The sequence below is a fragment of the Sphaerodactylus townsendi genome, linkage group LG08, assembly GCF_021028975.2.
Source record: "Sphaerodactylus townsendi isolate TG3544 linkage group LG08, MPM_Stown_v2.3, whole genome shotgun sequence".
In the NCBI taxonomy this organism is placed as follows: domain Eukaryota; kingdom Metazoa; phylum Chordata; class Lepidosauria; order Squamata; family Sphaerodactylidae; genus Sphaerodactylus; species Sphaerodactylus townsendi.
In genome coordinates, this window is record NC_059432.1 from 70,076,456 (window position 1) to 70,091,943 (window position 15,488).

Consider the following 15,488-nt stretch of genomic DNA (forward strand, 5'->3'; position numbering starts at 1 on the left):
AACCTCTCCTTGAGAACCTTTTCCTTCGTCCGCCTGGAGCCTACACTGCCACATTGGCGCGGACGCAAGTTTAGATCTGTTTCCCTCTCCCTCCTCTTTTCCTTCTGTTTTTCGACCAGTAAAGGCGGGAGGGCCAATTGGCTGACTGGCCCTCCCTGGATTAAAAATCTGGGCCTGCCCTGATACCGCAGCACTGTCAGGACAGGCCCCAGTTTAAAAAAGGCTGGCCGCCATTATGCGCCTAATACCCAAAACCCATTTGGGTTATGGCTGCTCCAGCGCCTGGCAACTTTATCAGTACCACATTAAAGGCCAGGCCAGTCGTAAACCGGCCCTTAAGGGAGGCGGTTCCCGGCGGCAATTCCCCAAGATAATTCGATCACCAAAATTTAGCACCATCCAGCTTCCTGCATTAGCCACCAAGGTCATGGTAAGTGCAACTCCCTTGCAAAGAAACCCCCCTTTCTTTCTCCTTTGTGTGTGCGAGAATTTGCCTCTAATTGCCTGATTGCTTCGCTCCTCGGATGCACTCCATCCCCCAAAAGGTGCTTCCAAAGCCCCTTTGTGTTGCTGATTAAGCATGCATACCCACAATCCCCCCAGGACCCGCCTGTTCCTCCCTCAAGGCTCGGACCTCAGCTTTGACGCATCTCTGATGACGCTTCTGAAGCCAATTCCCACCAGGGTCGCCACCTCCTGCCCTCCCTGTCAAACAACTAAAGAAAGAGGAGTGTAGGCGGCCCCCAGGAGGGTTGCATTAAAAGCAACCTTCACAGGCTGCAAAACAAGCCTTCTTCCTTCCCATATTAAATCTAAACACTAACTTCGATCCCAATCTCCCGCCATCCGCTTAGAACTGAGCCTGGCGGGACCTCGCCCCCCAGTAACCTGGGAAAGGGTGTGTGTTTCAGTCCCTCTTCCTACAGGTTCCCCTGGCCTCCGATGCGCCATCACAGGCCCCCCCATGGACTGGCGCCAGGAGGAAACCAACTCCCACCCCGAGATGGAACGCATCTCCCTAGAGGATCCCGCGCCTAGCGATCCCAGCAGGAACGCCAGCCGCCAACGCCCAAAGACCGAATGACCTGAGACGTCAAGGCGACCACCAGCCAGGCTCCTAGCGCTGCTGCGCCAGCAAGACCACCCCGAGACGCCCGAGAACCTCTGCAGTGCAGCTCTCTTTAAGATCATCACCACCAACTCAGCGACTCACCATCCTTTGCCTGCTCTGTTGCCTCCTGCCGATGGCATGATCGGCCACCCCTGGCAAGCTTTCACCAGACCAACATCTGGGAGCAGTTTGCTGCCGCTGCCAACGCCTTCATCCTTCTGCCTGGGCCAGTACTCTAGGAGTCGGGAGCCTGCTGAGCTCCTGCCTGCTCCCCGTCTGCAAAGCACCCGGAGACTTCCTAGCGGAGTCTGGGCTGAGCCCTCATGAATGCCTCATCCATCAGATATTCTATGAGCGCCGACTGGGGACCCGCTGCCCAAAACCCTCTCGCTGGCGCTCTTTCCCTTGTCACCAAGACGGTCGCTAACCACGAAGTCCAACACCTGCGCCCGAGATCACCGGGCGCAGCTTTAACGGGGACCGCACCCGGCCCGTTAAGTGCTCGCCAGTTGGAACTGCACACACATGGAGGACATTCCCCGTGTTCGAAACATCCTGCTCCCCAGGGCTGGTTCTGGACTCCGCGGGGAGAGGACGCTAACTACATCCCCGCCTCGACTCCCTGCCGGAACTCTTTGCTGCCTCAGCCGCCTCACCATTGTCTCTACCCCAGGCTTCCACCCCCGGAGCTCCGGACGCCGCCCAGCTTCCTGCTCTTCGACTCCCTCCTGTCGGAGCGACGCTGTCGCCTCCGGGCCGAGTTCGCCTCCCTCGCGAACTTCCCTAGTGGGAGTCCCCCGACTCGCCTTCCCTACAATGCTAAGACTATTGGCCGGGCTGGCCTGTGCCCTGGGCATGGTCCATCAACTCTACCTCCACCGCTCTGGATGCCCTGGCCTCCGAAAGCAGCAGGAACTGGGCTGCTTACCCTAGACAATCGTAAGCCGCTATTGATTATTTGTTGTTCTTGCACTACCAACGCTGTGCGAATGTAAATAATATGTGTTGTTTTAATCTTTCTGATAATTCCCAGTTGATCCACATGAAAGCGCGGAGCTGCAAGAAGTTGTATCTAATCTGAAGTATGATGTTTTGCCCATTGGTGGTCAGCCCTCTGGAGCTGGCTGCCGGGAGGATGGTTGAGTGCTATTGTACAGCTCTGCATTGGTTTAATTGTGTGCCTTGTTATCGGATCTTGTTTCGCTCAATGCGTGTCTAATATTGCCTGTAACGTGTGTAAGAAACCCTCGCATTTCCTTTACCCCGCAACCAAGTTCTAATGTTGCACAAGCAGCAGCTAACTTGACCAAACGGCGGAGGAGACAAGCGTCCCTTTAAATCGCCCCTTAGCGTTTCGGCCCCCCGTTTTCTAAAATGTAAAAAAGGAGGAGATGTAGTAGTGCACTGCCGACCCAGCAGTGCCGTAGTAGAACGTTGGGACGCCAACGACCTGGGCGCCTTGCCGGGTCGCATCGCACTCTACTCCTCATCCCCCATGAGTCAAGCAGGTCGTGAACTGTCTGGCTCAATCACCGGGCGCAGGGACAATGGTCTTGCCCCCAGGTGAGGATTAGGCTCAGACACGTACGCTCTTCTCCGCACGTAGCCAGATGAGATCATGCATCACCTGATGATCTCCCGACCTCCCGCTCTCCCGGAACTCCCCCCAGTCCTCCCTCCTACACGCCCCCGATAGAGTAACAATAAAAGGTGCCAGGAACCGGCAGACGGGAGACTCGCTAGGAACACGGACCTCCGGTCTCCCGCTGCTGGCGATCTCCACCAGATGTTATCTCCGCGTCTCGTCTCGTTCTTACGCTGACCGCGTGGGTCGACTACACTCCACCACCCTCTGAGGCAGTGAATTCCACTATCGAACAGGAAGAGCTAAGGACAGTAGGATAGTAAAGTACAATATCAAAATCAGAAAATCAAGGATAGGAACACATGCAAATATACTGGTACATCTGCTTATCTCCTCTTTGAACCAGAGCAGTCCAATCATTCTCTGTTGAGTGCTTCTGTCAGAACAACCCAGACCCATGTTTACATGCACATGCACTATATTACATATGTGTCCAGAGAGGTGTAAATGTCATGTGGGAAAGCCGAGTATGATTAGAGGGTGGGAGTCATTTTGTTCTCTTCTCCCACTTTAGCATTTCCTTTGAGTGCCCTTTTATTGGATTGCTTGATCTGCCTAGCACCAAAAATGCAATTATCAGAGTTCCTTTCTCTCCCCTCCAAACGGCTCTTGCCCTCTGGTGAATTTCACATTGTGCCCCAATGTTGGCAACTAATACGAATAACAATAAAGTATGGTAGGTGTTTGAGAGGGGAAAAAAATTTAGATTACTTTTTGCAGTGGGGGCTCCCTTGTTGGAGCAGCCCACGGAACAGAGTGCATATGGATATGAGCCACAGACCGAGAGCCAGCAATCGGAACTGCTCAGCTGATGCCTTGCCTTGACAGCTAATTTCCATTTTTCAGTATCAGGGGGTCTGTTCCAGTAATTGGCATGCAGATTGTGTCTGATGGGCCTGTTAGACAGAAGAAAAGAATCTTCTAGTTAGAATAAGCCAACCCCAGGCTGATGGATGGGGCATAAGGAGGTCATTCCAAAAGAGAATATATGTGGGTATATATACACACACACTCTACATAGATTGTATATAAAAATTCACAGTCCGTGCCCTCCTCTTCGCCCCTTCTCTCTTTATCCTGCAAAGTCTAATTTATCATGTTCCATTGAGACAAATCCGGCGCCCTTCCTCTCTCTCTATCCTTTTCCCCTTTAAGGGATATTTGATGGAAACTATTCTTGGTTTTAATAACAAGACGGTGGGGCAAGGAAGAAATTAAAGTGGTGCCATGGTTCATTACCAGCCCAAGATCCTCCAGAACTGGTCCAGTTGTTAATTACACTAAAGGAATTAATTCTTTTCCTCCATCATCCTTAATCCACAGGGCAGGCAGGGAGCTCTCCAAGCCTGGCAGAAATCTGAACACGTATTTGTTCCCTCTACTTTGTTTAAATGATTGTTTTTAACAGTGGCTCTTCCAGTTTGGGCTGGGGCAACTTTGACCAGGTAGAATTTTGCAGCACAGTTTTGGAGCACAGTTGAGCCTTCATTGATATTCCCTTGCTGCGGCCTACTATGGTCTCCAGTCAAGTAGTGTTTTCTTAACACTTTGTCACATTCACACATACCACTTAAACTAGGGAAAATTAATTATGGGTCACAGTAGATGAGAAGATGGGAGATCTTGCCAATGATATTGGTTGCTGTGTTTTGCAGCACGGGGGAAGGAAAGGATAATCAGATTGTCTTCTCCCTGTATGCAGGGACGTAGGTAAGGAGGGGGGTTTCTCGAGTTCAAACCCCTCCCATTACATGTCCAGCTTACTTGAAACAATGCATGGAATGGAACAGCCGGAAAGCCCTCAGTCACCTAACACCCATAAAAAACATTTATACCTACGTCACTGCCTGTGTGGTTTTGTCAGTGGGGACTGGCTCCTCCATACTGTTATTAGCTCTCAAAGGCCCCTTCCGCACACTCAAAATAATGCATTTTCAAACCACTTTCACAACTGTTTGCAAGTGGATCTTGCCATTCCGCACAGCTTCTAAGAGCACTGAAAGCAGTTTGAAAGTGCATTATTCTGCATGTGTGGAATGAACCAAAGAAAAGAAAATAGACTGGCATTTTGTCTTTTGCTGATCTTTTTCCTTTGAGGTCTAATAACAGTGCAAGGGGGAAACAACTATATCTGTGGCCCCCATCTGAATCAGGTCCCACATGGGCTTTTGTTACTGTTTTGAAAATGCATTTCCACACATTTTGTCTGTTTGACCCAATGCAGCCTCCCTTAGTTTTAAACTGGTCTCTTCTAACTTAATGAGTAATCTGACCTTTCTCACCTGAAGCCCTTTCCAGCCGTCCTCTTGCTTGTGATGTTAACACATTTTAAAGAAAAACATTTCTGACCTTATTGATGGCCAGAAAGGAGGCTCATTTACAATCTTGCAGCCATCTGGCAGTTTTTGATTCCTGCGAGATTCATTCCACTCTTGGGTCAGTTCCAAAAGGAGCCCTCAGAAGAACACTTGCTCTGCTACAAAAGGTGCGTGAGCGTTTAGGTGTGATCATCGTAGAGGCTCCTTGGACAGTGACCAAGATAAGTAAAACATTTCCCCTCCCCCCCCTACTAGACTAATTTCAAATCTGTTTTAATTTAGAAAGTACATTATTGTTTGTTTTAATATGTGAAAGGATAGGATCTTATTCAAGTATTTTCACAAACGTTCATGTTACCTTTTAGAAAGGAAATCAAAGTTATATAAAATTGTATATGGTATAACATCATATAAGGTAGCAATGTGGGACCCAGGACCTGGTGCAGGAAGTCAGTGTTGTTGAGCCGATAGGGAACAGCGACCACAATGCTGTCAGATTCAGTATCTCAGCATGCGAACAAGTGGCAACTACTAATGTAGTTACATTCGCCTTCAGAAAGGGAAATTTCTCAAAGATGAGGGGGATAGTGCACAGGAAGCTGAAAGGGAAAATCAAGAGAGTCAAAACTGTCCAGGATGCTTGGAGGTTATTTAAAAACACAGTAATAAAAGCTCAGCTGGAATGTGTTCCACAGGTTAGAAAAGGCAGCACCCAGTCCAAAAGAAAGCCACCATGGTTAACAAGAGAGGTTGAGGAAATTATCAGAAAAAAGAAAATGTCTTTTAGAAAATGGAAGTCCAGTTTGGCTGATGAAGAATATGAGAGGGAACACAAATAGTGGCAAAAGAGAAGCAAGTTAGCTGTAAGGGAGGCAAAAAAGGATTATGAGGAACGCATGGCTGCGAACATCAAGACCAGCAACAAACAGTTCTTCAAGTACATCAAAAGCAGGAAGCCAGCAAGGGAAGCGGTAGGCCCGTTAGATGACAAAGGAACAAAGGGTGTGCTAAAAGATGGCAGGGAGATTGCAGAGAAGCTGAATGAATTCTTTGCATCTGTCTTCACCCAAGAGGAGGTGAGGAACATTCCTGCACCTGAACCAAGCTTCTTAGGAGGCGAATCCGAGGAACTAGCGAAGATAGTGGTAGACAAGGAAGAAGTTCTGGCAGCCATTGATAAACTGAATGTTGCCAAATCCCCTGGCCCAGATTGCATTCACCCAGGAGTTCTTAAAGAGCTCAAGCATGAAGTTGCTGATCTTCTCACTTTAATATGCAACTTATCCCTGAAATCAGGCTCCATCCCTGAAGACTGGAAGATGGCCAATGTCACACCAATCTTTAAGAAAGGATCTAGGGGGGACCCGGGAAATTACAGGCCAGTCAGTTTGACATCTGTTCCTGGTAAATTAGTAGAATCTATCATTAAAGATAAAATTATAAAACATGTAGAAAAGCAAGACCTGCTGAGAAAGAGTCAGCATGGCTTTTGCAGAGGCAAATCCTGTCTTACAAACTTACTAGAGTTCTTTGAGGGTGTAAACAGGCATGTGGACAGGGGTGAACCGGTGGACATTGTCTACTTGGATTTCCAAAAGGCTTTTGACAAAGTTCCTCACCAGAGACTGTTGAGAAAACTCAGCAATGAAGGAATAAGAGGGGAAGTCCTCCTATGGATTAAAAACTGGTTGAGAAACAGGAAACAAAGAGTGGGTGTAAATGGGAAGTTCTCACAATGGAGAGATGTCGGGAGTGGTGTCCCAAGGATCTGTTTTGGGACCAGTGCTCTTTAACCTATTCATAAATGACCTGGAAGTAGGGGTGGGTAACGTGGTGGCCAAGTTTGCAGATGATACCAAATTATGTAGGGTGGTGAGAACCACAAAGGATTGCGAAGAGCTCCAAGCGGACCTTGATAAATTAGGTGAGTGGGCTCAGAAATGGCAAATGCAGTTCAATGTAGCAAAATGTAAAGTGATGCACATAGGGGCAAAAAATCCAAACTTCACATACACGCTACAGGGGTCAGTGCTATCAGTCACAGACCAGGAAAGGGATTTAGGCGTCTTAGTTGATAGTTCCATGGGAATGTCAACTCAATGCATGGCAGCTGTGAAAAAAGGCAAACTCTATGCTGGGGATCATTAGAAAAGGAATTGAGAATAAAACTGCAAAGATTGTCATGCCCTTATATAAAGCAGTGGTGCGACCGCACTTGGAGTACTGTGTCCAGTTCTGGTCGCCGCATCTCAAAAAAGGATATTGAGGAGATAGAAAAAGTGCAGAGAAGGGCAACAAGGATGATTGAGGGACTGGAGCACCTTCCCTATGAGGAGAGGCTGCAGCGTTTGGGACTCTTTAGTTTGGAGAGGAGGCGGCTGAGGGGGGATATGATTGAAGTCTACAAAATTATGCATGGGGTAGAAAATGTTGACAGAGAGACATTTTTCTCTCTTTCTCACAATACTAGAACCAGGGGGCATTCATTGAAAATGCTGGGGGGAAGAATTAGGACTAATAAAAGGAAACACTTCTTCACGCAACGTGTGATTGGTGTTTGGAATATGCTGCCACAGGAGGTGGTGATGGCCACTAACCAGGATAGTTTTAAAAGGGGCTTGGACAGATTTATGGAGGAGAAGTCGATTGATGGCTACCAATCTTGATCCTCTTTGATCTGAGATTGCAAATGCCTTAACAGACCAGGTGATCGGGAGCAACAGCCGCAGAAGGCCATTGCGTTCACATCCTACATGTGAGCTCCCAAAGGCACCTGGTGGGCCACTGCGAGTAGCAGAGAGCTGGACTAGATGGACTTTGGTCTGATCCAGCTGGCTTGTTCTTATGTTCTTATGTTCTTATGTTCTTATTTCAAGGACATTTTCTTGTTAAAAACCCTGTTGTTTTCAGTTGGCTTCAAACATCTGACTTACTGCCTTTTGGCTTACATTTTAATGACTACAGTAAGGTGAATGGCTGGATTAAGTCATCACCCAGCTCTGTGTCTATCTATTCAGTACACAGATTCAGTCTGTGAAAAGTTGCTACAAATTTAGCAAAACGTAATAAAGAGTAAGAAGTCTATGATTTTTTTCTACATGCTCGCCAATACAAATGTTGACCTTTTACCCCAATTTGTTCAAAACAGACTCTATGCCTTTGATTACTGGCAAAATGTACACTTCTGTAACCAATTGTATCAGAGGAAGCAGTTACAGGGGCATAGATTAATAGTCACTGCCATTGGTAGCATGCAGTTTAAGTAGGGATTTGGAAAGAAAAGTGCCACAAAGCTGAGTAGAGCATAGTTAGCTGGATTCCAGTGGTGTGGTACCCATGGCGCAGGGGGGGAGTGCGCGATGCCCCATGTGGAGCAGCAGTGGAGACGTGGCTGCGCCATCGAGGGGGCGTGATGGAGACGTCCCGGGGTGTCCCAGGGCGGGGGTGATGCCACAGCAGGGGCGGGCGTAGTTTCCCCTTGCTCCGCCTCTGCTGGATCCACTAATGGTGGGGCCTTCCTCTAACACATGGAGCCTTTCACTAGCATAAAGAGGAACCTTCCACCAGCAGAACAGGCCTTTTTTGCCAAAGCGAGTCTCCTTGTGCTGGAGGAAGGTTCTGCCAGTAGTGGAACAGAATCTTATAGCCACTAATACTATGAAACATAGTAGGGAAGAGTGTTTGGATTCTAGTCACAGAATCTTGCTTCACATTTCTGAATGGGATTACTTTTCTAATATCATGGAATACTATACAGGAATGAAATCATACATGAGAGAAAAATTAATGAAGTCCATCAGGTTCTTCCCAAATTAATTTCATGCCATTGCAGAGTTCCGCTGGCAAAAAGCGGTTGATAAGATACTACGGTTCAACATCGTTTCCCACACTGAACTCTGCACATTTGTCCTTCATTTTCACTTCCTATCTGAGCTCTTTGCTGACTGGTTTGATTTAGTCCAGGAAGTTGAAATGATTTTTTTAAAGAATGCTTGATATCTATAACTGGGTTTAAGAATATCAATAGTTTCTAAATTATTCAGAGCTTGGCCATTTTCTCTTGCATTGTCTATAGATTTTTCCTCAGTAGGACAAAATCATCGGCAAGAAGTCTAGATTTTCAAAATATTTGCCATTCTCATATGTTCTTAATTTTAAATTGCTAGTATCTGCAGCAAAACATTGACCACTGTATGATGGTTCACTGCTACGGATGACTTTGTACCTCTATGTGGTTTGTAATCTGGATTAGAGTTGGAATTTTACAGAACTGCTAATATTGTTAATAGATCACTAGTTGTAAAGCCCATTGCTGGGAGAAATGCAACGGGTTCTAGAAAAGTTGGGGAGAGCAAGCATTTCCTCCCCGCAAGGGGCATTACTGCTGTTTTACCTGCCTCCTCTCCACTGCCAGCCATCTGGGTTGCCGCCCACTCCCTCCCCCCTGCAAAAAAATCAACAAACCCGTTCTTTCTCTGTCATTGCTGGGGCGGGTTCAGGAGGTAAGCTGTTTCCCCGGCTTGCCTGGCAGTCTTTTTTTTTGTTTGAGGTAGGGGGAGATTTGGCAGGGGACTGGAGAGGGTACTTGGTCTTTGTGGGTTGAGAGAAGGAAGGCGGGGGAATGGGGAGGGTGGTGGTGGTCCCGGCAAGCAGTAAGCAGCAAGCCACTAGTGGCCTGGCTTGGTCTCTGGGGGTTGGGAGAGGGCAGGCAGGGGTATGGGGTGGGTGGTGGTGGTACCGTTGCCTTGTCAGCCCGACCCAGCCATGAAAATGAATCCTGTGTGCCAATTGGTTGGAAGTGAGTCGTCGTGACATTCCAACCCTTAGCGCATTATGCATAAGGATTTATAGTTTAACTCAGTCTTGATTCTAGAAATTTGTGGAGTATCTAAAGCACTTCACATTTATTACCTCAATAATCCTTGTACTAGCCCAGCATAGTAGGGCAGTATTATTACCCATTTTTTTGCAGACGGGGTGTGAAGTCTGAGAGATGGTGATTTGCCCAAAGATTCTTAGTCAATTCATTGTTAAGATGAGATATGAATCAGGATCATTCTGGAAAAAAGTAAAGAAAAAGTATAGGAATCCTGCTGGTGAAATCTAATTCACCAGCAGGATTCCTATACCTTTTCTCTACTCTTTTCTTCATTAGAGAAGAGTAAAGCCAGTGCTAATAGGTAATATCAGAAAAGACTTATTTGTTGGCCATCCAGGCAACTTGAGCCCAACTTTGGTTGGGAAGGGCGGGATACAAATTTAATAAAATAATAATAATAATAACTGGATAACCAGCTCCACTGGCTGACGATTGAGTGCCAGATCATATTAAAGGTGTTGGTATTAACCTTTAAGGCTGTGAGTGGTCTTGGATCTGAATACCCGAGGGACCGCGTCTCCCTGTATTGCCAAGCTAGGTCCCTCTGCTTGTCAAAGAGGTCCCTGGCCCGCGGAATATCCAGTTGACCATCACAGGCTTTTAGGGCCCTGGACCCTGCCTGGTGGAATAAGCTCCTGAGTGAGATCAGGGCCTGTAAGACAAAGCTTTTCCACCAGGCATTTCCATCTGGCCAGCCTGACTGACTTGAGTACTACTCACTGGCCTTCCATGGGCACAGCGGGGAGGGAGGGAAGTTGCTCTCTGAGCTTGTTTTTATTGCTTTTATGTATCTGAACTGTTTTTTATGACTGTTTTATTGTTCGCCTCCCTAAGCCCTGTTGGGGAGGGCAGGATGTAAGTAAGTAAGTAAGTAAGTAAGTAAGTAAGTAAGTAAGTAAGTAAGTAAGTAAGTAAGTAAGTAAGTAAGTAAGTAAGTAAGTAAGTAAGTAAGTAGCCACTGGGTGAAACAAAATACTGGACTAGATGGACCACATGTTCAATTCAACAAGGCTCTTCTCTGAATGTTCTTAAAGCCCTTTTCCAATGATGGGACTATTTAAAATATCTTACCTGTGCTGCTGTGTCTTCACTTGTTTCCCCTCGTCCTCCCACGCGGAGTTTCCCTGCCAGTTCCATTGTACTAAAGATATCAGTTGCTTTTACTGTCAAGTCTGCTGGCTGATGATTTCCTGCCTCTGTTGCTGTTCTGCTTCTGAATTGAAGACTGTACTCCTGACATCTCTATTGGACTGGGGTTAATATCAAGCTGTCTGAGTTCATATTTCATTGAAATCTGGTAAAGAGATTGATTTGGAAATGGCTGAGAACACCTTTGAAATCTGTTGCCCATCATTTGTTCTAGCTTAGCTTCCTTACAAAAAAGATTCTGGCTTTGCTTTTGATTCATGTTAATGGATGGAGCTATGTTATAAAAAGAGAACGTCACAAAAGAAAGGCAGCCTCTCTCTGCTGATTCTCTTCTTAAGCACTGGCACTTCTGAGTGTGTCCTGTTGCTTTAACTTCAGTGTGCATATGACCATGAACCAAAGGTTTAAAAGTATCCTTTCTCTTCTTTTAGTCTTTCCAGGACAAGGAATGGTTGTTAGCATTTGGCCTTGAATATACAATTACACCACCCGATGCATACAAGGAGAGCAACTTATAACATGACGGAGCATGGCTCAGGGAGAGGGAAGGATAAAAAAAGATCAAGCCTGTGAAGTAAAACAGCTTCTGTGAGGTATTCTGAGAAAACATTGTCCCCGGCCTGCAGTCTGTGTGTTGAAAACCAGAGGCAATATGGTGAGAGGAATGCTTCAAAAGTGCTGACACTTTCAGTGAAAGAGAAACCGTTTGGGATCTGAGCTCGGGTTGTGTGCTGTTTGAATACCCTTAATGATATCCTCCTTACTGTCCTCTGCACTAGTTCCATTCTGCCCACATTCTTGTTGAAGTGAGGCCTTCAGAACTAAACATAACTGAACATTATGCCTCTGTTGATACACCCCAAGATCGCTATCTCTATTAGCATTTCTAAAAAGGTGCTGAGGTGAGGTTGGAAAGCAATTGAACTGATTTCCTCCTTTCTCCTGCCCAGAGAAGAAAAATGGTTAAAATATTCCCTTCATATCTCAAAGGGGAAAAGTCATTTCTTCAGTGCTGCTGAGGTAACAGTGTTTTCTGAAACCTGATGTGGTGACTAAAGGGAATGTTGAGGGAGTTTTTCCACCAACGGAAGTTTGGCTTTGGTGAACAGCTCTGACTGGTTTTATTTAAAAGCATCCAGAGGGGTCCAGTGTAAATTGGGGCCATGTTGTTGGGCTGGTCACCCTTTCTTCATGTCATTTCCTGAACAGAAATCACCCTAGTATTAAAAAATGATAGTTTTGGTTCATTAATGGAGCCAATAATAATTTGAGATGAACATCAATTCACAGAATGGTAAAGAGGAAAATGATTATTTAGCCACTCCACATCAACATACTGATAAAAAATAATCTCCCCTTGCTGACTATTTTTAAATAAAATTAAAGCCATTTAGGGATCCAGTCTGATCTCCAACATCTTATCTAGTTGTACTTTGCATGGAAACTCAGGATAAACAGAGCAACAGAGAATGTGAGTTAAAATACTTTTTTGAGAGGAAAATAAGAAGGGGGCAATAATTCATGAGCATCAGGAACATGGTTTGTCCTCTAAGCAAAGACAGGATCTGGGGCTTGAGGCAGAAAATACAAATGGTACCCACAGAGTGGTAAAAATATACTAAGCAAAATATACTAAGCAAAATAACTCATAGCCATTGTCACCTGAGGCAGGAAAGTTCACTCTTCCTATTAATAGAGTGTCTTGTCTCAGTGAAAAAAAATACACAGAATGATGAAGATAATTGGTCATCCCTCCCCCCCCCCAGTCCATACACCCCCCAGTCCATTACAGGCTGCTGGCATATCTGTTCTTTGAGGTACCATTACAGGCTTTGAACAGACGGACCCCTACTGTAAAGCAGATATTGTAATTTTTTTAAAATACAAGCACACTTGGGTTCCATCATCTATGGAGCTTTTGCTGAGGTCATTAAGAGATCCAAAGAGGTTCAGAAGATGAAGCGGCTGGTAAGATAGAAGAAGATGGAATAATGAAATTATATGTTTGATAAGGTCAGAAAGAGTGTTTTCTCTGTCTTAAAAAAAAGACCCCCCCCCTTCTTCCAACTGAGAGGTGGAGGGAACACTGCATATGAGTGAAGACAGACCTCACTTGACTTCTGCCTGTTCTGACAGAAGAGTGTCCAGCCATTTTAACCTTACTTCTCCCATTAGGGAGAATTGTACTGTACCTTATCATGAATTCGAGACTGGATCCCCATGTGTAACTTTTCTGTAATCAAATTATGGCAAACCTCCCAAATCTTTATGGCCTAATTCAGGACATCCGAATAGTCATCTATCTTGCCTTTCCTGGCAGGTGTGCAAATGGCCATCTTCATCTTGCCTGTTGGTCTCCAGAAAGGAAATTCCTCTCAGCCTGCAGTCCAAAAAAAGTTTTTGTTCCCAGAGAAGGAATGGTAATTAAGGTACCCTACATCTTCTTTATCATAACAATTAGGGGGTCCAAGGTGAAGGTGATTCAGAAGATGAAGCAGCTAGCAAGATTGAAGGCATTGGGAAGGACTGAAATGCTATGCATGAAAAAAAGAAGGGTTTCTCAACTTTCAAGCCTCTTGAAAACGTTGGCTGATTCCATCTCTATCTTTCCTGTACCTGGAGCTTAGATAGAAGCAAAATATGGGCATTCTGTTTGTATTTGGCGGTTCTCACTTGGGACATCTTTAATCTTATAAAGGTGTTGGAAAATAGTGGACTTTTATTGCTGAGATGCCAATGAATCTCTGTGGATCAATTCTTCCTCTTTTCTAAAGGATATAGTTCATTTCTCTTCCCTTCCCTACTCTCCCCATTCTGTTTTTCACCTAAGCCTCTTTACTAAGAAACATGGGAGATATTAATAAGTCAGGAGGTGCTTTGTGCTAGAAGGCATAAGTGATATACTTGGGAAACAAGAATATTCCTCAGAATGTTGTCAGTTGGTAACTTTTCAGAGATGCCTGAAGACTGCTTAGTGAGGGGCATGGTTATCTTTGAAAGTCGGGATCAGTGTGCAGATGTTCTCTCTGGTCTCTCAGATAGTGTTGCATGATTCCAGCAAAACATGCACAATTTAATTTTTTTTTCTAGAAAGAAAGTTTTAACAGCCACTAGATTCTAGTTGCCTGTATATATCAAGGAAGCTAATACGGTATGACAATTTGGTAGCTAACTTTCATAATAATAGGTTGAAAGCTTGTCTTTTAAAAATTCCTGTTTAAATACTAGTGTGAAGAACAATCAAATGAAGGAATTGGCAATATAACTATTTGTGGTTGTGGTATCTTATTTCTTGCATATGTGGCTGGAATTAACAATCCTTCAACAACAAAACCAACTGGACATGCCTACATCATAGACTTAAATGGGTTTTACGAGTCATTTCCTTCTCTTAGATAATTATGTAAGAAAGACCTCTCATAGCTCCCTCACTAGACTATAATTCCCAGTTTTCTATGGGGAAAGCCATGACAATTATTCAGGTATAACACTAATGTGATGCCTTCATGGTCTGACATGTCTACATCAGATGGTTCTCAGTTCCTGAAGATGGCTGGGCCACAATTTGCATCACTTTTAGCTTCTGAGAGAGAGAATCTAGCCAGATCCATTTGTGAATGATTGCAATAACATGATGATACCATAATATACAATGATTGGTTGCATACTGTGCACAGTAAGACAAGCATGTAAACCTATCTACTTTCTCATCAAGCGTGCACATTCTCTTTCCAAGTACACAAATCTTGCTCCCTTTCTTCTGAGCAATCCCAATTGATCATGAAAGAAACTGCAAGGAGAAAACTGCTATTTAGAATGGATGGAAGAGCAGTTTTCATTATTTCTCATGATGCTCCACTAATGCTAAGAAACCATTGTAAGCCTTACTCCCCAGAGTTCTGTCACAGGTAAACAGTCAATGGAGAGTGGAAGGGGAATATAATTTTCATTCAAGTGTGCAGGAGGACAACTTTTTGTGGGAGAAATATTACAAATGGCTGCTAACATCTTTACTAAATGTTTGCCCAACGGAAGTTGCTAAAAATGGCAGCTTCTTCCCATGGTGAACCATTTGCCTGAACTGCCTTCTCATTTGAAATGGCTCCCACAATGCAATTTACTTCTGTTATATTACAAGTCGTTCGGCACTCTACTGGACAGAAACTACCCAATGGTAGCCACTCCACCTGATGAGCTGGTACACCTGAATGGTTCACTATATGGAACAATAGCTCCATGGAAGCAGTTGAGATGTGAATCAGCCTTTAGATTGATTTCAGGTACACATTACTGGATGTAAATGGCTGTTCATTCTCTTCTGTACTGGATGTCAGTAGTGAGTACAGGATAGGCCCACTTGGACCCTGTGCACAGAAGCACATCACA